Source organism: Serinus canaria, chromosome 1A, assembly GCF_022539315.1.
Source record: "Serinus canaria isolate serCan28SL12 chromosome 1A, serCan2020, whole genome shotgun sequence".
Lineage (NCBI taxonomy): Eukaryota > Metazoa > Chordata > Aves > Passeriformes > Fringillidae > Serinus > Serinus canaria.
The window spans coordinates 44,448,649-44,474,711 of NC_066314.1; positions in this window are offsets into that span (position 1 = coordinate 44,448,649).

The following is a 26,063-nucleotide window of genomic DNA, read 5'->3' on the forward strand; positions in this document are numbered from 1 at the left end:
GTTTCCCCAGTTGAAGAAAAACAAGGAGCTCCTGGACAGGGTCCAGTGGATTAGAGCTGACTGGGGGTCTGGAGTATCTTTCATGTGAGGAGAGACCACAGGAACTGGGCCTGCTTAATTGAGAGAAGAAAAGACTCAATGAGAGGGGGATCTCATCAATACGTGTTCATATCTGAAAGGATGGTGCCAGACCTTCTTCAGCAGTGCCCAGGGACCAGTGCCCTGCTGTAAACTAAAACCTAAGGAGTTACACCTGAACATGAGGAAGAACATCCTTACATTAAGAGCACTAGAACAAGCCTTCCAAAAAGACTGTGGAGTCACCCTGTCTGGAGACATTCCAAACCCACCGGGATCCTGTGTAACCTGCTCTAGGTGATCATGCCTTAGCAGGGAGGTTGGACTAGAGGATCTACAGAGGTCTCATCCAGCTCTATTCTCTGATTCTGTAAGTGCCTGTAAAAGCTTATTAAGGCTCACCTGTCTGGTGATAACCTATCCAGGTAACCCTTAGCAGTGTTTCTTAACTCTAGCCCTACTAGATTTCAAATAGAGTTTAGACTCTAAGTCCTACTAGATTAGAGTTTATCCTTTACATCTGGATAATTTTTACTAAAATAGAAGTTTGATCTTTATACCATTGAAGCATTGTTGAAAATGAAGGAATGCTAGTTATCATACAAAACGTGGTTGTTGTTTTTTGATGTTGGCTTAATGAACAATATGTGTTGGGGAGCTCTGAAGAGATCCCAATACCACTATGTGCCAAACGGCAGATTTGGGTGCACCAATTAACACTTGCTTTGCCCTTCATTCCTCTTGGAAAAAGTTATTTTCATGTGAGAAGGTTTTGTGCTTTTTTGCCCCGAGCTTGTGTTTGTGCAATGAAATGTAGGACTGCTAGACTTCATTCCAGTGGGGGTCTTTGGGCCCTTTAGAGCCAGTAGAAAACAGGAAAAAAGTGTCTGAAATTTGAAAGGCTGAGGAACTGTAGCACCCAGAGTGCTCTTGATTGAGGGACAATTTCTTGGAACAGTTTTGTTCTGATAAATGAATGTGTGCTTGGTCTGGTAGTCCTCCAGTACTATTGATCTATAACTATCTAGGGGAAGTTTCAAAATGCTTAATCAGTAGGGCTGGAAATACTGAGTCATAAGAACAATAATCTATGTTTAATGCCCTAGAAATTCATAGAGTATCCAAAAAGGCTTATTATGATTTGAGTCTGATGCTTCTGTCCCACTGTGACCTCTGTGGGGCTCCCAGAACATGTAGAAGCTTCATTGAAATAAAGTTCAGGGCAAATTTTGCCTTTTGACAGACTACCCAGGCAACTGTGCAGATTTTGCTCTGCAAGAACTTGCCATTAAAAATGCATTTAGTAGGCTGAGACATATGGAAGCTATAACACATCTGGTCCCTAAAGCCAAATTGTGTATGAAGCACTACTGGTCTTTTTTCATTCCTAAATGTTCTCTACTCTGATGGTAGATTAAATGGTTTGTAATGCTTCTCAATATGTTGATGTTCATGTAAATCAACACATAATCTATCAGCACTGTATAATTTTGTCTAGTGATAATTCTCACTATTGATTTTGTATAGCTTTGAATGCAGAATACTATTACCTTAGTTACACCATTCTTTTAGTTTTAAAACATGAGGTCATTCTGACCTGTTTTTATTTCTGGTTTAAAAACTCCGTTGCACAAAACAACAGCTGACAGTCATTTGAATGAAGAATTAAGACTGAGGATATGAGCACTTGCACAAGCGTAAAAGATAGTTGATGATGTATTATAATGTTCCCCAAGAAAAGCATTCCTAAGAAATAAAAGGGAATCATAATGTAAAAGATAAATGTAAGAGATGGCAAAGAGAATATGCAGACTTGATATACAGATATACACTTTCTCTTGCCTGAGGCAATTTACCAAGTATAACACTGAGTAATTGTACTATTTCTGTTCTCAGAAAAGATTATATTAATAATCAAATTAAATTTCATAGTCATATTTCTACCTCTTGGATAACTATGGAAAGCATTTTTGAGGTTGTTGGGGACAACAGTGGCACTTTATAGAATCATAGATTGGTTTCAGTTTGGAAGGACCTTCATGGTCACATGTTTCCAACCCCCCAGCCATGGGCAGGAGCACCTTCCAATAGACCAGATTGCTCCAAACCCCAAACAGCCTGGCCTTGAAAACTTCCAGGGTTGTGGCATCCACAACTTCTCTGGGCAACCCGTGCCTGTGTCTCACCCCTCTTTTGTAAAGAATTTCTTCCTAATATCTAATATAAACCTGCTCTCTTTCAGTTATGGGCCATTGCCCCTTGCCCTGTTCCATGTCCAGCCTGTACAAGAGAACATGTGCAGATCTCTCCTGAGCTAGCAGGTTCCAGGCCTAAGAGGCAGTGTAGCTACAGCAGGAAGATGTAGCACATGAGGGGTTTCTTCTTAACTTCAGGTATTCTGAGGGCTTCAGATGCAGAGATGTAAAGTGACAGATTTTTACCTCCTTAAATAATACAACGTGCTCACAGTGTCTGCTCAAGAGCAGATGTAGCACGTTAGGATCCAAGCTTGTTGTGAGTCTAGGATCTTATTGACAACATGGCTTTTCATCTCTGAAAGAAGACTGATTTAATTAATTTGTTAAATAAATCAAGGTTAATTACTTTAGTGAAAAGAATGTAGTTTGATGTTGTGACATGTTCTGGCAGGATCAGGTTGATGTTGCTGCTCCCTGATGTCCATTCCCACTGTTGACCAGCTTTACTGACAGAAGTGTGGTGTAGTCAGTGCAGTGACCAAATTAAGGAACTGATCCATCTGAAAAGCAACCTGGTAAAATGAAACAAAGTGTTTCCCATATTTTAGTATTCTTATACCAAACAAGAGCAGCTTCCCACCCTTCTGTGCCCTCACGGAAAGCTAAGAAATTATGAGAGGATGGGAAAAGCAGCAGGTGGAAATTTTATGATGAGGAATTTTGTAGTAAGAGACCACAACTACAGGTGGCAGGGAATGCAGAGCTTTTTCCTAGCTCTTCCACTCAAGAGTTGAGTGACTTTGAATTTATAACTTTCCTGTTGTTTGTAATTCTTTTAAAACTCTACTGAAATCTGAAGAAAGTAATTTTTTTACTGAAAAATGTTAGGTCAGAGGAGTGCAAATGTTTCGATTTTACACAGGCTTTTTCCAGAGGATGTGTTTTGCTACGGTGAGCTACGTGAAGACTATGGTCTTCCTTGACTTTTCTCCATGCCTGAAAGTCATTGACTCATGGGATGGTTTGGGCTGGAAGGAAGCTTAAAGATCATCAGCACTTGGTCTTAATTACAGTCTCCTGACATTTTTGCATGTCTCTGCAAGCAGCCTAAGAAGTGTTGGCATCTCAGTTCTAGCAAGAGGGTTTCAGAAATTCTGTGCAGTTACCCTTTCTCATCAAGGAGAGCAAGTTATGTTCATGGGAATCAAGGCAGTGTGGTTGTCTTGGCAGACTGATTTTTTCCTTTAAATCAGATGTTTCTAATATGCGAGTGACTAGAGAAGAGATATTTTTCAGAATATTTGACTTCTAGGAACAAAAACTCTGTTTTGATCATCCTTATTTTATGCTTTTACTCAAGATCTCTCTCTTCTGGTTTTCGTGTGTTTTTGGTTTGTTTATGTTCTTCATTCATTTGCTTTCAGCACTCCTACCTGGAGAATGTCATATAAAGATCAGTTCTATTGGAGTTTATTTCAGTAATCCACTTTCATCATCCTTTCAAGTCATCATTGGAGTCCCTCTTTTCCTTTGGCTGAAGCTGGCATGCCTTAGTCTCTGTACAATTTTGTTTAAAATATATGATTGGGTTTTTTCCCTCTCAGACAGTCATTTTTATGTTTCTGTGATATTCCACTACTTACATTGTTTTTTTCAAAAAATTGTTTCTTATTGTGGATGGGTGACTGCATGTCTTCTATATGCAATATTAAAAAACGTAACAGATTTTTTTTCTTCTCTCTAATCTAGTGCATCTGCAGACTGATTCAGTAAACTGCATATGAAAGGAGGGATGTCAATAGTCTTTGGCTGTGTCTGTACAGGGATCTTGGACCCTGGCATTCCTTGTGTAGACCTGGAGGTGACCCTGTATATCCTTGCCCTGGGGCAGGGCAGTCAGATGAAGGTAATGGACCTGATCTCCTGGTAGAACATACACTGTGTTTCCTGCTGCCACCATTCCCAGTGCTTGTTTCTTAGCTGTGGTATCCCAGCTGAGATGTAGCACTTGGGCTCTTAATCTGCCTGTCCAGGTTCTGAATTAGACTGAAAAATGCTGGCCTATTTGTGCTGCAAAATGGCTAAAAAAAGTTTCTCTTCACGATTTTTCAACTGTTTGTCAACCATCCAGCTGAGATGAGAGGTAGTATTGTATCCATGGTACACAAAACAGTCAAGTGTGAACATAAGAGTGATGCAATAGGAGTTTGCCATGAAGAAGGCTTAGGTGAAGTATGTATTTGGGTATTTTTATCTTGTTTGAGCTTCTTTAATCTTGTAGAGTAAAGACCTAATACATTTCTTCTGTGGATTCTAGTGGTTTTGTATTTGAAAAGTAGGATTGCTTGTTTTTTGCTTGTTTTTTTTTTTTAAGAAATGCTAGTAATGACTCTCTGAATGCTGTGGTGATCCATTTTTAATTTATGTAACAGTTATCAGCTTAAACTTGAGGTTGATTTATTCCACCTGCAAACTGTAGTGTATGGGAAGTTCTGTTCTGCACAGAATAGGTTACGTGTAGATCCATGGAAGGGCACAGATTTGTTGTGGAAAATGTGAGGATAACTGCCCAGGCTGTTTTGTGCAATGATTGAAGCAGTGGTAATTTATCACTTTGGGATAAATTAAATTTTTTATCCACACATCACTCAGAATTGATTTAGCATAAAAATGTCAAACTTACTTTATAATCTTGCTCTCATCAACATTACCTTGGCTGTCCAGTGTTACACTGACCTTCAAATAATACATTGTGTGTGAGCAGTTGAGCTTGATTGATGATGTGTGGATTTTTAACAGCAACTGGGACTGGTAACTATGTATAACTGGGCATCAATTTGTTTAGTGATGGAAACAGTAAGAGATGTATGCACAATGTATATACACACTTTTCTGTGGACTGCTGATATTGAATTTATCACTGTTCAGTTTATCACAGTTGCAGTTCACTTTCTGATATTGACGTCACAAATAAGTTTTATTTACTATTTTATTTTTTAGAATAATAATATTTAAGGCATCTAAATACACTCAGTTGCATTTGTCTTTATTCCTAGAACTATTGATTTTGAATTGAAAGTGTAAATTAGTTTAGTAAATTTTCCTTTTCTCTCTGTTCCCATCATTTTTTTCATCTTTTTTGCCAGTATCCCCAGTATTCCCTTTATGCACTTTTTCTCTGTTTTTTCATCAATTGTTATCTGACATCACCTGAGCACAGTAAAGAGAGTTGCTTTCTATTTCTGCTGAATAAAGCATGGTTTCTGGGTAGTTCTATGTATTTTCAGAGAATGGTCACCACTTAACTTTGATTTTAAATTTGCAATTCTATGCTGATAGGCAGTTCCACAAGGTACTTTATTCCCCCTAAATGTGTTCATTTTGTGAAATCATGTTTGTATCTGGATGCTTCAGTTTATTTTAATTTAGTGACATTATATATATAGCTGCAAGTTATCCTTGTGCATCTTTGGAGGCTCTTTGTGGTGATGAAATGGAGAATACAGTTTGCATATAATGAAATTACTACTCAGCTGTGCCAGACTATCATCTTTGGAGATGTGTTTCCTTTTAATTAATGATGTGAAAAACCAAACTGGCATTCTGTGCAAGATCCTGAGAGGAGCTAAAGGATCTGGTGCTTACTCTATAGCAAATACTGTATTTTCACTTATAAATACTGGATCCTTAGGAGGCAATAAACACAGAATCCCACGCTTGGTGCTGTTTTTTTAAGGATTCATGTGGGAAGTGCACTTCAAGACATGGTACCACATAAAAAGCTGTACGTCCTGTAGAGATCTGTAGAGGTGTGTATTCCCTGAAATGCTGTGTAAGTCCTGAAAGCTGATCTTTGGCAGGTTTCTCAACTCTGTGAGATCTTACATTGTGACTGTTCTCCTTGTTTATAAAAGCTAAGGTATTTATTTATTTATTTGACTTGAAGCTTTGAGCTAGGCAGCCTAGTGATTTCTCTAAGCTGCACTGCTTCTAATGGAAGGACCATGATATTTGTGAGGCCTGGAACATACAGCTTATGGTTTTTGAAGCAAGGTCTACAGTCAGTTTCTTTAATCATTTTGCTTTTTAAGCTGCTCTGTGGCTGGACCCCTGGTTTCCCTGACTTGGGGCTTCAAAACTTTCTGCTTCTCTCTGGATGAACAGGATATCAGTGAATTGGGATAAAATTGTTTTTAGCTTTCTGTACAACTAAAATGGACTTCCAAGTTTACCTCAGTTTAATTGTTTCTCTGGCATCTGTCACACTGCTTTTGCTTTCATTTTTTTTTAGCTTCCCAGCCAAGTTAGTAATAAAGATTGAAATCTTTCTCCTCATCTGAACCCACTTGCTGCTTCTATAGTTGTCAAATTTGTGCTCTGTACTAAAGTGTCTCTGTAGTGCTTTTAAATTTAAGTGTTAGTCTGTAGCTATAAAAAATCCCTTTTGTGTCTTCCTATGCAAAAAATGGGCAGAATTAATACTTCACTGATTGCTGTGAAAGACTGGATTAAAGCCTTCTAGCAGATGTCTTCCTTGCCATTTCCCCACTTCTCTGGCCACAGCTAACAACATAATCGCTGGCCTTTTGAACATAGGCTGAGATTTCACAAAGCAACCAGTCAGATCTAATGGATTGCTGCTGATGAGACTGCTGCCTTCTGGCTTTCTTACTGGGAACTGTGAATCTGATCCTGGGTGAATCACAACACTTCACTCCTAGAAAATTAATCTCTGGAAAAAAAGCGGGGGGAAAAGTGAATTTCTTCTTCACGATTTAAAAATCTAGATCAGCTTACTTGAGCAAACTGGGCCAAGGAAAGATCCTGACTGCATTCCTGAGAGCTGAGCGGCTCCAACGAAGCATGGATCACCCCTGACAGTCACTACTTGATCAGCACTAGAGTAAAACCTTGCTCTTCCTCAGCAGATTCTTAAGATGGCCAGTAAGACAACATGGGCTGGGATGAAGCTATGTCTATTAGGTACTTAGGTTTGACACTTAGTGCTTGCAGAAGTTTTCTACCTGTTTGATTTTCTCTGATTGCAGATAACAAGACATACAGCTGTGATTTGATCATACAAAAAAAAAGTCAGGGTCTCCTCACACACTGGACTGGAGCCAAGAACTCTGTGTTATCCCTGCATAGCAAGAATAAATTCTTTGGTTGCAAACATGGTATGTCTTTGTGAGTGGCAAATAAAAACTAGCAGCATTCTAAACTGTACTAGGCATATTTTTAACTGGTTTTACCCCCTGCCATGGTAAAAGTACAGAATTCAGTAACATGAAAATAAAACATCATTTGCCATGTCACCATGTGAACAGTGGATTACTCCTTCCTACTGAGAAAAAGAAGTCAAGAGCTGAAATATTTTAGCCAAAAATATTTAAAAGTGAAAGTATTTTGCTTTTTAATATTAGGCACCACTGCCATGATCTGGCCTAGAGCTCTCTGCTTTGTCATTTGGTTTCTCAGAAACAGAGGTCAGAAACGCTTCCTGGTTTTCTAATATTCCAGCATAATAATTTAGGTTTAAGAATTTTATGTTTTTACTTTAACTCACAGCAGCCTTCCTTTTCTCTGTCTCCTCTGCATAATCCTACCAGTAGGTGAACTAACAGTGTGACCTGCAGGCTGTCAACCAGATGATCATCACTTAAGTCCCTACTTCATTTTACCACAGGAGCTCAGTCTACCATATTTTGGCAAACTGCTGGTATTAAATGCTGGAATTGACCCTGTTCCCTTCACGGATCAAAGCAGGGCTTTTCACTTCCTTGTCTGTAGCTCTGCAGTTCTGGTGCCTGTTTGGCATATGCTAGTGCCATATGTGAGGAAGGGAGGTGCTAGCTTCTCCCTCCTCTCTGTGCGTAACCTGGGAAGCCACGGGTGATGTCTTGCCTGCATGTGAGGAGTGCCGGCTGCAATCCATGTGTGATCAGAGCAGTTCTGTGCTGCAGTCTCACAGCCCTCGAGGTGGCTATTTAACAGCCCTATCCTACTCTTTTCTTCCTTGCTGAAGGATGTATTTTAAAATAATTCATACATTCAAGGGTGGTTTTGTGTTTTGGTTTGCTTTGGTTTTGTTTTCTCCTACAAGTTTGTTAAACTATGTTTTTAGCTACTGTGTTATGTTAACTGCATGAAGCAGTTAACATATTATTGATACAGAAGTGGCTGAGGAATCAGTCTGTAATGATGATTCAAACCAGACATCCTTCAGAGTTCTTTTTTGTTTTATGAAATAACAAATATGGAGGTTTTTTTCCTATAGGTGACAGGACAGTACAGCAGAGGGAATGAATTTTGGTGGTGGGAGGGGGAGAAGGATGACATGAAGCTGTTGCAATATGCAATGCTGAAAGAAATGTCTGTCCCCACTCTGAGAGTCACTTAAGTAAATAATCCATTTGCTTAGGAGGTTTCTGGCACTTAATGAAGAAAGTTCACAAAGGTGGAAGGCCCATTACAGTGTCATCAGCCATGAAAGGCCATCACTCACTCACTTGGGGAAAAGGGGCTTTGAGCTATGTGCTGAAGCCTTGAAATTCTTCTCACCCCATGCCAGCCTGATTGACACTACTGGAGGAGCGTGTGACGTTTAAGTGCTGGCTTTTTGTTTGATGAATTGTCAAAGTACTTGTTTGATTGGGTTTATTTTCTTAGAAGGCACATTTCGGAGTAGGGGTTTCTACCCCTGTTTAGAAGCAGGTGAAAAATGAAATGTGTGGCTTCTGATGGAGAAGCCAAAGCCCAACATGTCCCACATAGAGCAGAAGGAGGACACTTAGGGGATGGAGCTGTCCTTTGTCTACATATGTCTACATATTTCTTCCCTTTTTTTTTTTGTGCAGGCTTAGAGGTGTAATGAAGTGTTATGTACAACATTGTTGTTGCTTTTGAGCTCATGTACAGCACTAACACATTAAGTAAATGATGGTAAAATAACTTTGTTGTAAAGCCCTTAATTTCAGAAGCTGCATAAATGCATTGTGGTTCCTTTTTTTTTTTTGTTTTTTTAAAGTTAACTAAACTCTCACAGTCTAATAAGCAGGCAAACTGCCTGGAGTATAGCTGTTAAATTTTCTTTGGTTTCCCTACACAATCAGGCTTTAGTGCAAATAGTGCTTGGAAAAGTGTGTAGCAAAGCTTCTTCCAAACACATCTTGCAAATGATTTGACAAGAAAATCTCTCTCTCTGCACCATAGAAACTCTTGACTTCCATCAGTGAAAATTGTAAAATGATGATAATTATCTGGAACTTTTTGGCTGTGCCATAGGAGAATGATAGTGTCACCTCACTAATAATTTTACTTTCAAGCTGATGATGGACTTTATAGACAAGAATATATCCTTTCCATATGATGCATATAAAGTAAATGATTATGTGCATGTGTCTAGCTATCTTTTATAACTCCTGAAATTGGAAATAATTGAAAAACACCTGTTTCACATCTTGGCAAAAAAATTTGTGCCTGTAACTTAGACCTTTAGTGAAAAGATTTTGATGTTCTTAAGAATCCTCTGCATTCATAAAAGAAAAACTAAATGGATTTTTTTTTTTTTGTGGGAATGAGCCCTGACAAAAAGAAGATGGTTTTGATAAAAATCATGATGAATGTCTTTTTATGAGAATATAGGAACCAAAAAACCTATAAAAGTCTAGGAAGAATGGTGCCTCATAGCACAATAATATTTTTTATTATTTTTAATTTTTAAAGTGTTATATATTAGTGAATTTTGGGCAGAATCTAACCATGAAAGAACAAATTATAAATTCTAACAAGTTCTTTCATTGATTGTTACTTTTGAAACTGTTGAAAGTTGTGTTTGTTGAAGTTTTAACATGTTACACATTGAACTTGTACGTCCTCTGCCCTTCCCATTGCACCTGAAACTGGTGAAGGTGAGGTAGAGGGGGTGGAGCTGGAGGTGGCAGGCAATTATGTTAAACTAAAACTGCTGCAAATCTGTTAGCAGCTATCTACAAGTCTGTGAAGTTAACAGGACAATTTCCACTGTTTGTATGTTGTGGTTGGTATGCTTTGTGCATTCTTTCTTCATTGTGTCATTTTGTGTCACACAGTTAGTGTTCTTCATTAATTTATTGCCTCTTTGCTCATATCTATTACAGGGCCAAGAATGTACTGTTGGTACTTGTCACATAGTAAAATGGTAGTAGTATTTTGTCAGAACAGGTTGTTCTTCCATGTAGATGCATTGGAATTCATGAAGATTTTGAAAATATGGATTAATGTGACCCTCTGAGGTTTTAGGAGGAACTTTCTGCACTTTTCCTATAATAGTGTTAATTATTTATTAGTAAACTGTAATAAAGCTGCAGTCTTTAGGTTATAAGAATAATGCTTTTTATCTGCTGGTTCTGGAAAGTTTTGGCTGTTATCTGTTTTTCATTACTGTTCTTCTGCCTGAGGAGAAGCTCAAATGTGTATTGAAGAAACCTGACCTTACATTTAAAACTCAAAAGAAGGGAAAGGTAGGGAGAACAAGGCCTGGCCAATTGTCTTGTTAGATTTAGGATATTTACTTTAAGAATGTCCTTAGGGCTTAATCTGAAAATGTGGGCAGCTCATTTTTCTTACCCTCCTTCCGATGTGATGTTTCATATATGCTTCACGTGTGGTGCATGGTCATGATTTTACTATCTCCTCACCATTTTTTTACAATCTCATCACCATTTTTTTCTCTCCATTGTGAGATTTAGTTTTTTAGTCCTTGAATTATACATCTTTTGTTGGTGTTTTATTTCTCATTTTGGTTATTGTTTCATTAGTTTTCTGATAGAGAATGAAAAGTTTTTCAGTTTGAAAGAGTAGAAAGTAAAAAACCAAAGGTTCAGTTTGGGGAGATAGCCTGATCATCAAGGATAGATGGGATCTGTGAACCATGGAAGATAAGAACTCAGAAAACTATGAAATTTGTAACCTTGTTGCATGTAGCATGAATAAGGTGTCATATGCCCAGTCATAACCTAGAAGTACCTTTTAGCAAATCAATATTTGGTAATTAAAGGACAATTTAAAAAGAAGCTATCTATTTGGTGATAAACAGTTTAAAATATTTCTAAAGAAATATTTAAATGCAGCTTTAAATGTGTGCCTCATGATTCAGATTACCTTGCAGGCAACATGAAATGCATCCTTTTGTATATGTCAGTCTTCAACAAAGCGTTGTTTACACCATGGATCAAATATGCAACATTAAAATTCATTATAGCCATATTACCCACTCTCATTATATGACAGAAGTGTGTCAGTGAAATTAGCAGCCACAAAAAAGACAAAGATTTTCTTACCTATTAGTTGGAAGGTAGCAGCTGTTTGAGTAATTCCACTGAGGGATAACAATGACCAACTGACTTGCACGTTTTAAAGAAAAAATGATATCAAATCCTTTGAGGATGCCATATGTTCTGGGCTTTGAGGCAGGCTGTGTACACTATCATAGCAATTAGACAGACTGGAGACTCTGCTAAAATTTTATCCAAAATGCCAGCAGAGAAGTATTTCTTAGGGCTTTTTAATTGTGAACATAGCCATACTTATCTCCTCTTATTTATTAGAGGATAAGTTATCAAAGTGTAGAATTTTTTCCCAATCATTTTCCATAGAGAACCGTGTATAAATAAGCTGGTTTAGTGAGGGGTTTGGTTTTCTTATTTATTTTCCTTTTTAATCATGCTTGAATGTATTTAGTCTTTTTAGTTACGTATAGTGGGCATCATTTTGCTTACAGAAAAGACTGTGAAATAATCTTGCTTAGAATAATTCTAGCTTCTTTTGTCATCTGTGACTGAGGTCTGAAGGATGCCAAGTCTTCTCAAGCAAACTTGGTAATTGCCACCGGGAGTTGGGCCATTCAGATGATCAATGGATCCATCTGTGTGTTCTGCACTTTGGTATTGAACTTCTGTAGTTTGATGTGACTTCTTGCCAGCCCTATTGTGATTTAAGAAAGCTGGTATTGACCAGTTTGCCCAAACTGGGCACATACAAATAATCTGTGCTGATGTTGTGGAGGTGGGGTCACATGCCAAGCTTCAGCTGGCAAAAAAGGAAGATGCCTGTATCAGGAAAGATCTGTTTGGAGCCAGTAGGAAGCCGAAAGGCCTGTTAGCTGAAACTGCTGTGAAGATGTGTTGAATCTGTGCAACACAGTCTCCAGAGACCCACCAGGACACATAACCCTCTTAGCAAGCTGAGGGATGGTTTGTCTATGGATACCCATATGTTACTCAGAGTTTCTATGTCCATTTTGAAGCCAGGCCTTTTTTGCTGTGCAGGTTGTATTATTTCTTTGCCTAATAACTGTCAGCAAGAGCCACACTGGCACTTATTTTCTAGTGTCTTGGTTCTGTTTGGCAGTTCACAAAGAGCCTTTCTGACTCTATAGGCATTTTGGCATTTATTTTATTTAAAGCAAAAAACTTGTACAAAAAAGCTCCTCAGAGCTTTTTAACTCTGGGTCATGGTGCTTTGTAATGCAGTATTGCAGTGTTACTGTATTGAGTACTGTGGTTCCCAGGTCCCCTTGTAGCCCCTCTCATCTCCCTGACCCTCATGCAGAACTGGATTGAATCCCCAAATTGATCTCTGAAGTCAATAGAATTATTTAGGTTTACTGTTTGATGAAGCTAGGGACTAGGAAAAAAGCAGTATAAACAAAAGCTTGCCTAAGAGGCTGTGCAAAGCTGCAGGCATGGAGTTGGAAGAGTTTGAGGCCTGGGATTTTGTGACATGTTGGATTTACTATCAGGGAGAGAATATAAGGAGTAATAGATCCTGTGGTTTTGTGTGATACAGTAAAAAAATATAAAATTTGAATCAATAGTGACCATCTAATTCCAAAGGCAATACAATATGAGGGCTCATTCACATATTTGAGAACAAAAGGAAAAATACCTCCTGAATGGTTTAGGCTTTATATTTACTTTTTGGGGTCATTTTATCCCATAGAAACAGGTGTTTGGAACTGTGAGGCATGCCATCACAGAACCAATATTGATCAATATAAATGAGCATGTTAATCATAAGTAATGAAGTCACAGTCATGTGATGAATACAGTTTTAAACATACTTCTGTAGTTTGTCATGCTTATCCTGCTGAGGTACGTGTTCATGTACACTGCAGAAGCTCAGTAAGTAATAATTATTGCTGTACTTAGGATATATAAATTAATTTGGGGTTTGTTTTTCCATTTGTTTGTTTAAAAGCAGCATCAAATAATGTTTGAAATGCCTTGTTTAAGAGCATAATTTTCTACTTGACCTCAGTATTATGCACCCAGGTATTTATCTGCTGTAAAGGGATGAAGGGAAAGCTTCTTCCCTTGATTTATATGTGAGGAGTTTCTACATTTTCTTTCCTGATTCTCACATGTTGTAAGCACTGATATTTCTGGAAAAGCCACAGATTATTGGTGACTGGGAACATGTGATGTCTCTGGATCTGTCTCCATGACTGTGGGATCAATTCTTCAGGGTTCCTAATAGTCAGTCAGGCTGAATCAAGGAATCTGCTATTAATTGCCATTCCTTTGAAATGCCTTTGCTGCTGCAGTGGAAAAAAAAAAAAAAAAAAGAAAAAAAGACAGGGATGCAGACAGTCCATGAGCACTGGCATTGCTATTCCCTGCTTTATCAAGCTGTGGCAACCACAGGGACAGGATTCTGGGGCATCTCCCTTCTGAGGGTGCTGCCTGCCATGTTTCAGCCAAAGAAGCATCTGACAGGAAGGTGGTGGCAGGAGGTGTTTTCTCTTGAGAAAAAATGCAGTCCCAAAGGGAAGGGGGATGAAATAAAAATCCTCTCTGTGCTGGAGGTATTGTGGAGAGAGAAGATTTCTTCCCAAAGTGATTTTTTCCTTTTAGGGAAAGGTTATTGCTGTTTGTCCCAACAAAGTGATGGTGAACCATCTCTTTCACTTTTTACTTTAGTTATATATCAGTCATTTCCATCCTCAGGAGCTTGCATGCAGTCCCCTCTTACTCTTAGTCATGGACCCAAAGCAATGTAGGGCAATCTGGTAAAAAGGATTAAGTTTAGGTATTGTGATATCTTTTTTGTTACACCTGAGAAGTCTTTGCTGCTGAAATTAAATGTAATTGAAGTTGCTGTCTGCATACCTCATGAGCACTGTGCATCAGGCTGGGAGGAACTGCCTGCAGCACTGTTGGTAAAAGGGGTGTAGGGGGAGTTTGGACAGCTGGGTCCATTCACAGCTGGCATCTGGGAGTCATGGCATTTAGGGAAAGAGATTTGTACAGGCCTACTGGGTAACAGAATTTGGTGAGTTCCCTAACTTCAGCACAGCCTACAGTCATGCTCTACTTTTAGTTTGGAAAGCCCAGGATCCTTTAAAAGTGAGCAATCATTAAGAAATGAAACAAATAAGCACATAAAGCACTTCATTGTCTCCCATTTTACCAGGTGACCTACACAGAAGCAGGATTGTATCAATAAGTACCTGGAAGGGACTTTACTTATTCTAATAAACCCAAGGGGAAAGTGGGAGAAATCAGTACAGGGGTAGGGGGACAGACACAGGTGGGCACACATCTTGCTTTGCATAACAGTTGTGTTGCTTCCAATTCTTCCTTAAAAGTTCTGCCCCTTTGCCAAGAAAGTAGAATAAACCTTATAATGAATGCAATAAAAAATTATGTCAGTATCAAAAACCAGTAGCAAATTAATTTAGAGAGCTGTACCTATACAAATATAATAGGTGTAGGTAAAGAGGAGTAGGCACAGTGTATGTGTAATATTATCTGGGGAGTTTGTGAGTTGAATTACCGGGTAAAGATGGTGAGGTATGTGCAAGAGAGGACACTGGAGTTCAATATGTTGAATCTTTTAATTAATCTGTACCATTTTTTCCCCTAGGATTTTTAATACCTTGCACTGTTTTACTTCTGTTGCTCTTTACATCTGCTGTTTTAATTGCAACAGCAGTTTATGCTATATATAAAAGCATTAAATGGTTTTGCTCTAACAGTGTTCGCTATTGACTTTACACATGCTTCTCTAAGTAAAACAAAATTAGATTTCCTAATATATCAATAGAAAACTCTGTTCAAAAAGCAGACTGATTAATAAATGGTCTAGTGTTTCAGCACTTATGGATACCATTTCATTTTATCTCACTGTGAATTGACAGGTTATGGCAGGCAGTTGAGAACAGAATGCAGTTCAACTTCTTTTGTGCCAATGATATGTCTTTTAAGAGGTAAAATACTTTAATTAAAAACGACAGTTGAAATTTTAGCTTAAATTTTCCTTGATGTGTCAGGTATTATTGTTGCAATTGGAACCATTACTATTCTTGTCTTTATATGCCTATTTAAAAAGCATTCTTTTCATTAAAAGTATCTTTTTAAAAATTTCCTTCTGGGTGTTGTATTTATTTTACTGATCTCAGGAAGTAAAAAATATCAGTAATAATTCCCTGACTAGCTGTTTATGGTTTCAAAGTTTAAACTAGCTTAAATAAGGCTTTCTCTTGCACACATTTAAAGCAATAGCATACCACTAAACATTCTGATCATAAATTGATCATATTATTTTGGTATTATAGCTGGACATGACTTCTGTTCGAATTGTTACATGTTGTCTAAAATTTTCATATGAATTAGGATGTTTATTAAGGAGCTCAATTTGTTTTTAAATAGGTAGAGCTGGTGAATTTGCAATCAGATAACCTGTATGTGAATTATGTCCTATGTATATGAGTTGGATGTCACGTTTTAATTTTGTTCTCTAAGAATAATTATTTTTAAAATGTTCTTTTGCTGCAGGACAGGTAATCTGGGCACTATGCACTATAGATCATCCTCTTTGTGTCATCTACTGACAACCATGCCAGCCCTCTTTTCTCTCAGCGTCTAGATTGATCCTTTCCTCAGGTCACCCATCATCTTTCTTTCTCTCTTTTTATGTCTCAGAAACAAAAGAAGACAGGAAAAAAACCCTCAAACAAAGGAAGAGCAAGGAGGCCAAGACTGCAGTGAAGGGAGTGGGTAGAAATGCAGTGGGAAGGGCAGAGCAGGCTTCTGACAGTTTGTCCTCAGAGACTATTCCAGCTCATTTTTGTGATCAGGGCAATCGAGTGCCAATAAAAAAGTGGTATCCAGATTTCAGGGAGTCAGCTTTTCCACGTGTCTGTTTATCCCATTGTCTCTGTCCAAGCAGCAGGCTTAGCCTTGCAAGAGACCTGAACTGTGTGCTTAGCTGCCTCCCTATCTGGACTTGCTTCTGACAGCAAATAAACACGGCCTTATGCAGACCATCAGTAAAGCTTTCAGTAGGCATCCTTCCTTTAATAAGGTTTGCTACTGGGTTTGTGGACAAAAGCCCAGCTACCCGTGTTCAGTCTTTTCACTGGCTCTTTGTGATTAGGCAGAGAACTGTTTCTGAGGTAGGCAGCTCAGACATCAGAAAAAATGACTCTGGTGATAGAATTGCTTCAGCTGCAGTGGAAAAGATCATTGTACTTTGTTTTGAAAGCTACAAGAACAAAGAGCGCTTTCCCTGTAATAAGGCCCGTGGCTCCTTCATTCCTCTGCACATCATCACAGAAGGTCAGGCAAGACAATGCAGTGGTTACTTCTCTGGGTCTTTGATAGTTCTGTCACCTTGGTTTCTAGAAATTGATGAGTCTGGCAGCTCATTCATTTCTGGACACTTTAAAAGACACTGAACATTTGTTTTAGTGCCCTGTTCTTCAAAATCTTAGGTGACTTTTGAAGGTGACTACAAGGAAGATGAGTAGAGTTGCTTCGTGCAGCTGAGTTTTTCAGCTGCTGCTTGATTTAATAGCAAGAAGACACAGACTTTGTACATGAATGCTTTCATTTTGCAGATGGGAAGACAGTGTAGCATTGCCAGCTTCCAACTTCCCCTTGAACAATTGGAACTTTTTTCCTTTGGAGATTATAAGAGTCTGCATGCCCAAGATACTCTCCCTACTACTAGACTTGCAATTAAAAAAGAATTGGAAAAGAAAGAGAGGATAACTTCTCAAAGCTTGCAGAGCCCTGCTTTTGGTCCTGGAATACTATTGTGGGAGATTTGCTTTGGTTTCAGATTCCCAGAAAAGTCTCCATTGAGAATGCTATGTGACTTTTTAAAAGTAGCATAAGAACTCCTGTTATCTCATAGTAATAGGTTAAGAAAGTTCTAAGCTGTAGTAATTTCCCTCTTCATTTTTTCCCTGAGATTTCTTTGGCTTTAATTTATTGAGTAGATTTGCTTTTCTCAATCATTTTTTTATTAAAATTTGTTGTGAACTAGTTCCCATCTTGTTCCTTCCCTGTTGTACTGCCAACTTCTGCAGCTGTTGCCAGTGGGACTTTTGAAAGCTTTAATTCTTGCTTGGAAATGTTTTTGGTCAATGGCTCTGGTAAAGGTGACTCAGACTTGAGGTTGCTATTTCAGGATGTGAGTGGAGGTGTTGCTATCAAGGAGTCTTTGTTAAAAGGCTGGGCAGCTTTTGGCTGGGGAAAGGGCAGGTGTAGGGAACAATGCCTCAGGGCAAGGGAAGCATCACGTGAGCTCCCGGGGCTCCTCCTGGTGTTTGTTGTACCACTCTGGGGTTTTGCCCCATCTTGCCTGGGGTCAGGCAAGGGGATTCCTAGGCTGTTTTCTTTTCTGCCAGCATAATTTGGTGTTACAACAAATGAGTGTTAAGCCTACATCTCTAAGTTGTCAACTGAATGCTCTGAAGGCTCTTTATCATTTTGAGGAGGATAGAACTGTTGCATGGAGAGAAAGGGCTTGTTGCTTAATTGTTGCTTTATTTGAACATTTTATCCATCCTGGTTATGGGGGCTGTTCCCAGCAAGTTTTAAATCTCACCAACAAAAAAAGAACGTGTGGGACTTGGAAGGAGGGGATAACTAAGCATGTATGTTTATTAGGAAAGGGATTTCAAAACCGTTTTTCCTCTGTGCATTCTGGTAGATTCACCATATTGCTAACTCTGAACTGCTTGTATGGGGAGGGAAGGGAGCAGACTGTGACACACAACTAGTGGAAAGCAATTTTTCTTTGTGTCAGTAAAACTGAGTAATAGAGAAACATAGTAGAAGCTCGTTTTGTGAGTGGTTGGTTTCTAATGTGCATTTGTTATTTTAATTAACACATTTTTTTCAGCATTAACAAAACCCAAAAGATCCTGTCAATGTCCAGGAGAGGCATAAAGAGAGACGAACTGATTAATCCTGATCTTGCCCATTGTGAAAGATTTCATATATAGTCACTATGATCTCTACTCTGACTTTTTAATCTGGGGTCCTGAGAGGTGAATAGCAATTCTCACTGTTCCAGAATGCTTCTGGAAATCCATATTGATAAATCTTTTGCAAAGGTTCCCTTAGAGCCCCCTCCTGCCAGACTTCTGCAAGTCTCTGACTTAATCTCTGAGTTACTTATAGCAGCTGCCAGCTTTGTCTGCATTTATTGTTGTGTAGTAAAAATGTAAGAAATGTGATTATGGACTTCCCTGATGGTGGAGGGCATATTACCTATGTCCTTGAGCTTTGCAGGCAAAGCTAGGCCAAATGTTGGTTTGTTGGAGTTTAGATTTTTTTTGGGTTTGGTTTTGTTTGGTGTTTGAGTTTGGGAGAGATGTCTGGTTTGCTGAATTGTTTGGGGTTTTTTTAAATAATGAAGAATTGAGTAGCAGTATGGAAGCTGTTTAAACTCCAGTTTATTATTATAAATCAGGGAAGAACAGATCCTATAGTTTCCAAAGCTTATAACTTCTCTGAGAGTATCCAGTTTTCCTCTGGTTATGTTGACCTGGGATCTATTTGGGATCCATGTAAATGCTGTCTTGTCTCTGTTGCTATGTGTCAAGGTTCTGGTTTTTGTACATTCGTTATCACCAGTTACATCAGCATTTAAGCAAGTTTGCCAGATGGGATGGAAGAACAAAGGAAAGCATGTAATGTGTTTCGTGTTCTGTCTTGCCCTCTATAGGGGTAGCAGATCATGGATTTCATTCAGGTTCATTTGAATGCTAAAACCGTGTCTTGGTTTGATGGAGATAGTTAAGATACGTTAGCTTAGCTCCCCAGCTGAGTGCAGGCATATTTCTTCTCATGCAGTAGAGGAAAACAATTTTGTTCTTTTCCTAGGACAGAAAAGGGAGATATAAACATTAGAAAGCCTGTGAAACAGATGGTGATTTAACTGGTAAAGTTATTACAGATAGGATGGCAGTCATTCAGAGAGAAGATGTGCAAATCATAATAGCTTCTCAGGTGCATATGCATGATACGAGCTGTGTTACAGAGCAGGTCAAGCAATCAGTTTTACATTCATATCCTGAGCCTCAGTCATTTTTGTTAGATCACTCTCCTGTGAGCTGCTTATTCCGTCGGGGCATGGAAATTTTTTCTAAAATGAAGAGCGTTTGTTTGGCAGAAGAAACAGGAAATTCAAACAGGTTTGACCTGTTTCTAGATGACCAAGATAAAATTACTTTTAGTCTAGTTGGGATATGGTGACAACTCATTCTTTAAAATACAAATGGAGCTTTTAACTTTAGTAATGTAACAAAAATATTGCAGGTGTTTTTATGTGGAAAAGAACATCCATAATATTTTCCCACTGTTCTTTCATGTTTCTAAGGTGCTTTTCACTAGAAATATCCTAGTTTTCTTTTTAAGCTTTTATGTATGGGTATGGACTTGCCTATTTTGTCATTCTCTGTAGAATCTATTCATTAGCACAATGTCATGTAGATGAGTCTTAAAGTTCTTTAGATAAAGAAAGAAAAAGAACATTTCCAAACATTGAAAGGTGTATAAATGGATGAGCCATCATCTCCTTGAAAGTGCAGAAAGCCTGCTATAGGAACTTTGATCTTTTGGACCATTCTTATTATCTCTTTGGAGTGTCAACACTCAAACTGTGTGATAAAAATGTCAGTGGCAATGTTATCCATTTTTGTGTTGATCACTTTCACAGGAGTATTCACCAACTGAGCCTGTTTCTCAAGTCCAGGTCATATTTGAAGCACTAAATCCTTCATCCATTTTTTCTGTTCAACTGCCAAAATTTCCTCTTGCTACAATGATGTTGAAAAGTCACTCTTAAAACTCAATTTGCTTATTTAATACAAAATGTAAAGCAGATGTGTTTATGCATTTGAATATGAAGTTCTGCCTAATTTCTTTTTGCTTTTAAAAAAAGGAGATTAGCAGTGACCTCTATGTTGAAAGTAAATTGAATTTGATACCAGGGAATATTTTACTGAAAGTCTTTTCAACACACAGTTCAATAAAATTTGTCAGTTGCTGTGGAAGTATTTCCAATTTGTCAAGTAAAGAACCACAATTACAAAAGATTTTGACAAAAATTGGAGCAGAAACTATTTAGTCAAGTTCAGGGTCAGAACTGACAGGTGAGAGCATCTGTTTTAAGGCAGCTGATGATCTAGAAAACCTGAGCAAGACTTAGATGTGTGGATGCCAGGATCTTGAGGAAATGCCTTCTCAAATGCCAGCCTCTGGCAGGCATTGTTGGGGCTTCCAGGTTTGACACACCAGAGGCACACAGGAGGAACACAACCAAGAGCAGCTTCAGGGGTTGAAAGCACCAGGAGCTGGGGGGCCCCAGTAACCCTGCCTGTGCCATGGTGCCCCCCTAGCTGGAGGCAGCCACATGCTGGGGGTGGGAGGGGAAGTGCCTAGGACAGTTAGCAAGCTGCCTAGGACTTTTATCCCAAACAAAACAGATGTCTGTGGAGGTGACAATGATAAACGAAAGTGACAAAGGAGGTGTGACTAGACTAGGCTCCCACTCAAATAAGTGAAAGTCAGCAGATTAGACACGTTAGTAAAAGTTAGCAGAAGCAAAATTGAAATTATCTGGTTTTTTTCCCTAAATGTTGCATAATTTTCATCTTTGACTTTGGAAAAGAACTAGTATGTTATTGCAAGACCAATAAAATAGGTAGATTTGAGCAAAGAGGAAATCTATTGTGTATGTTCTAAAAAGAAAACTCTGAACAAGGCCTTAGTAGGACAATAGGAAACATTTTACAGTGAATATAAATATTTAAGGCTTGAAAACAATTCAAGGTGGGATAAATGCTAGAAGGGCTTACTAAATGTACATTGCCAGGCAGAGACGTTCTCTTTGCTAAAATTAATGAATTTCTAGACCAAGGAGGTCTGGTTTACATCATCTGACTGTACTGGGTATCTGTTAATTAATAGCTAGGTATTAATAATCAGAAGTGGAAAACTGGGGATCTGCATAAGTAATATAAGTGATTAGCTAAATGAAAGACAGGACTGGTTAGTGCTGAATGAGAAAGTACAGGGTTGTGTAGGTATCCCTATTGCAGTTCTTGGAGGATGAGTTTTGTGATTAGTCTTAAATTTTTCAAGTGACTTAGCTGGACACTGAAAACGAGAGCAGGTTGATGAAATTTTTTCATGAGAAGGAAGGGAGCTGACTCAGTTGGTCACTGAATGACTAAGTCACTGTTACTACATCAGTTGAAAGGGAGCTGGAAAATTTGGATTTGGATTTGATTCTGCATTTGGATTTCATTCTGCCCCACTGTATTATACAGTGAAATTAAAGCACATGTTTAGTTTTTTGTGACCTAAACTACAACAGTTAGGATTAGTGTCATATCCTTTTCTTTTGCCATTAAGAACCTTGCAGGTATGCAAAGGCATATCTTGAATACTTTGTATTACATGCAAATGAACCATGCAGGGCAGTCATATGAGGAAAAAAAAAACACAAGAAAGTGCTTTGGGAGACTTTACCCTGTGTGTATGATGGCAGGAAGCAAGGATTCTTCTGCAAATTAAGCTGACTGCCTCAGATTTGACACAGTGTGCTGAATGGTTTGCAATGCTGGCTTGCACACCCCTGCAAACAAGAACATTTTTCCTGTAGAATCAATTTGTGAGAACAGATCAGAGAGAACTGGAGAGAAATGGTACAAAGGGGAGCCTGAGAGAATAGTGGTGCAGATAAGGAGACGGAAGCAACCAGAATATCAAAAAGATGGAAGGGAGAATAGGGTAAAGATGAGCAAGGATAAGGGGTGCATGAAGGAGGGGATGAAAACTAGAGAGAGGGCATGAGGGAAAGCAGGCAGAGGAAGGTGTATGTGAATGCCAGTAGGAGTTGCTGAGAAAAGGCTCCTGTGCACTGCAGCGGCAGAGGAAGATGCAGGATGGATGCACGTACTGGGGGGAGGGGGAGAGGCAGTGAATATTCCCAGCAGGAGGGGGAGAGAGATAGATGGCAAACATACACAGAGGAGTGGTGGGGAGAAATAGTGGATGTACACAGCAGGGAGAGAGCAAGTGAGAGAGAGACACAGCAGATGCACACAGCAGGGGGGAGAAATGCATGGAATGAGGAGGGGGCAGCGCAGGGAGAGTATCAAAAAGCCTCAACAAAATTTAAAAATAAAAGAACAAGAAATAATAGATTTCTTGATTTGAATATTTATCATTATTTAACACAGGAAATCAAGAAGAGAATTGAAGAGAATTTACATCAGTTCAAAATTTTCAGGACTTCAAATGTTAATAGTGTTTGGTTTGGAATAAGGCTATGCTTGACTTAATGAATTCCTTTTCGCATTTGCAGTGAAGCAGATGTCTGCTTTCTGTGTCTGACAGGGGACCCAATCCATTGCTTTTTGACGTCAGTAGGAGTGGGGCTTTTTCAAGGGCATGCATTCATCTTGTCAGTGTGCTCTAACCAGCCAGCCTTGCTTCACTGCTCTGGTCTCACACAGGTGAGCAAGGTGGGTGGGAAGCGTCGTCACCTAAACTTTCCGAAATCTAACAGCTGTCACATGCTGCTCAGTACTCCTGTGCGTGTTTAGGCACTGATCCCTGCTTCTCAGAGCAGCACACACTTGAGGGGAGGTTGCTGTGCTGTGGTGAGGGGAGGTTGCCTCTGTGTGGGGCTCATTGAGGTATCTGGCACCAGCCCAGTGCCACAGACAAGGTTAGACCACCTTGATAAAGCAGCATCAGTAAGAAACCAGCCAAATAGTGAAATAGGTAAAGGGGCAGGTTTGGGAGGATCCTTTTTTCTGTTATTGTATTAAATGATGTGTAACTTTTCCCAGGTTCCGTGGGAAAAAACCCAAGAAAGATGCAACAATTTTTATGAGCATGACGTACACTCCACTGGTATGCATGTGGAGAGAACACTGCCACTGGAGTGACTTTGTTATTACACCTGTACACAGAGTTGCTTCTCTGTGACTGAGCTGGCAATTCAATGAAAAAAAAAATGAAATGGTAAAAGGGACTCAAAGGGAGACACTTTTCATTCATGAGGAGACAGTGTTGGTACAGCAAAGGCACAAAGAATTGGAGGTTGAAGATGCTGTTTCTTAAAAAAGCAAGGTTTGCTCCATAGGAGAGGGGATGTCCCTGAGGAAGAAAAAAAGTGTGGATGGATGAACATTTTGGTTCATTTTTGTGGGTGGAATCAAAGGAATGTACTGCAGTTGGGCATCAGTATGGGCTTTTAGGAAAGTCTCTTTCTCCTTCAAATGGTTTATAGCCCCTAAAATGATTTCTTGCCATTGCTGCAAGGAGGCTCTACATAGTGGTGATAGCATGCTTTGAAGGGAGAGTACCAGGTCCAAATTGAAGGGGCAAAGAGAGTACAGCCAATGTATCCAGGCGGGCACATACCTTTGATCAGAGAATGAGGATGTGAGATTTATAAATCTTCAGTGAAAAGCAGAATAGTGATTGGATTACTCTGAGGTGGAAATGTGGTAGAAGACATGCTCAAAAAACAATAACTGTTCTTTTCCATATCACTGTTTTCCTCCCTTCTGAATTCTTACTTATTCTGAAAGCTCGCAGAGAAAAGATTTATTCAAGTTTCATTTAACCTCTGCAATATGTTCAGTGGTTGCTGCTGTCCTCCTACGGTGTAAGGAGCTTCATGGAGTTCTGTGCTCTCTGGCCAAGCAGACAGAGCAAAAAGAGAGAGAAGGTGGGTGAAATGTGTGGGTTTCAAGAGAGAAGATGTATATGTCAGAGGCTGATGTCAAAATGCCAACGTTGTAGATGATACTGAGAAACTACGAAGTTCTAGAAGGGTCTGTTTGTCTTGTCCAGATTTGGAAGGATCTTACTGCCCATTTCCTTCTGCCACAGTGAAGCCTGCTGTGATTTGACAAGCAATGTGGAAAAGCAGGCAAGGAGAGTCTCCTGCCAAAAAGACTCCTTGTCTTTTTGTGCAGGTGGAACCAGAAATAAATATGGTGTGGTGGGACTGATGCATTCAATAAGATTTCAATGTGTGTGAAAGGGCAGTTCAGAGCAAAGCTGGCTGTTCTCCTTCTGTGTGCATTGGGACTTGCTCTCGGGGTCTCTTAGAGATCTTAGTGTGAGTGCTGTATGTATTAACTGCCTGGGAAAACACTTCCATCATTCTTTTACTAGCTTATTATGATGAGTTTATGCTCCTTTTTCTGAACTGGATCCCATTTGTAGCAAGCTGAATTGCTGCTAGCACAGTCCAGGGTAAGGAGGCAAAAGGGCCTTTGCATAATATCCACAGATGTTTTATTCAGCCACGTGATGAGATGATCAGGTCCCAGACACACACACATTCAGGGTCCAGCTTTCTCTCTACAGGGACCTGGGGACTGACCCCAGCCTCAGAGCAGTACAAAGATGAGGGACAGTCAGGGAATAGGGAGGAGCAGCTCAGGGACATAGGAACAGGAGAAGGAGCCAGTGGGGTCTAACATCTTTTTGAGGGAAGCTTCTTGTGTCTCCGTAGACCAAAGAATGCCCCCCCAGGGTCTCCAAAATTTCCTGGTTTTTATATTATTAAGAGAGCTTCTCTGAAGGATCAACTGAATCAATGCAAAATGACAAAAACAATCAAAAGCACCCATAAGACACCTTCTCAAAATGCAAACAATTCTGAGTTTCCAATGTCTCAACAGATTTCCTGGAGTGTCTTAGAGCTGGCAGGAGGGATTTAGCTTTGGCATTGCTGGAGTAGGGAAAGGTTCATTCTGAACTGCTGTCACAGCCATCTCCATCCTCAGAGGTTGTGTTCTCTGGCAACATCAGCTGAGGCTTCTATCCCTCTGGGCTCATGCTGCTTTGAACACAGCAGGGCATGGCTCAGTCACCTGAGTGACTGAAATGAGTGCTGATGACTAAGAGCTCTCTCTTGCACACTTTTTTTGCAACCACATTTTCAGAGTGCTCTTGGGGTTCAGACAGAGAGAAGAACTCGTACCACTCCTGGGAACTCTGTGAAAAGCTGTCTGAAACTGTCTTTAAGCTGAGCCCAGTACACATAAAAGACTAAATAATTGATTTTTGAAAAGTAATAAAATAGCTAGGATATTAATATTGCCTCTTTCTGCATTGGTAGAAAAGGTTTTGTCTCTCTTAGATTCTTTAAATTTCTAGATGGTTTTCAAATGTAAAAATCCTGTTAGTCCAGATGTTTGAGTGGGACTTGGAAAAAATCCCCCTTTGCACACTCTGATAATTCTGGTTTGTGACCAATGTTAGCCTGGGAAAGCAAGGGTTATCTTGAGCAATTCAAGTGAGACAAGATGAGCTGAATCTTATTATCAGAAATCCAACACAAACAATGACAAAAAGACTAAAATACAGGGAGTCAGGAAATGGTGGTGATTTTAAAAACACCCCAAACACTAGATACAGCTTCAGTGGGCCTATTAAAAAGGAAAAGCTTAGCTGATAGTATCAGATGGGTGACAGC